The sequence below is a fragment of the Solanum tuberosum genome, unplaced genomic scaffold (genome assembly GCF_000226075.1).
Source record: "Solanum tuberosum cultivar DM 1-3 516 R44 unplaced genomic scaffold, SolTub_3.0 scf00265, whole genome shotgun sequence".
NCBI classification, from domain to species: domain Eukaryota; kingdom Viridiplantae; phylum Streptophyta; class Magnoliopsida; order Solanales; family Solanaceae; genus Solanum; species Solanum tuberosum.
In genome coordinates this window covers 765,355-765,695 of record NW_006239189.1, presented here as the reverse complement: position 1 = coordinate 765,695, position 341 = coordinate 765,355, and positions in this window count along the sequence as shown.

Sequence of the window (341 nt, the reverse complement as noted above, 5' to 3'; positions counted from 1 at the left end):
GAGATTGGTCAATAAGGTTGAAGTTTAACATAAACCCAATCGCCAACCTGGAAATGCCTATCAGACCTATGATTGTTGGCCTGTGCACACATCCTTTGTTGGGCACGATGTAAATGAAACTTAGCCAACTCGAGTTTAAACTGTCTGTTTAGCATAAAATCCTCAACAACATCAGAATCAGAGTCACCAGGCAAGTATGAAAGATGTAAGGGAGGAGGATAGCCATATAACAATTCAAAAGGAGAAGAGTGAATAGCAGAATGTGGGTTAGAGTTGTACCACCACTCAGCTAAGGCGAGATAAGAAACCCAATCAGCAGGAGCATCAGTACAAAAACATCT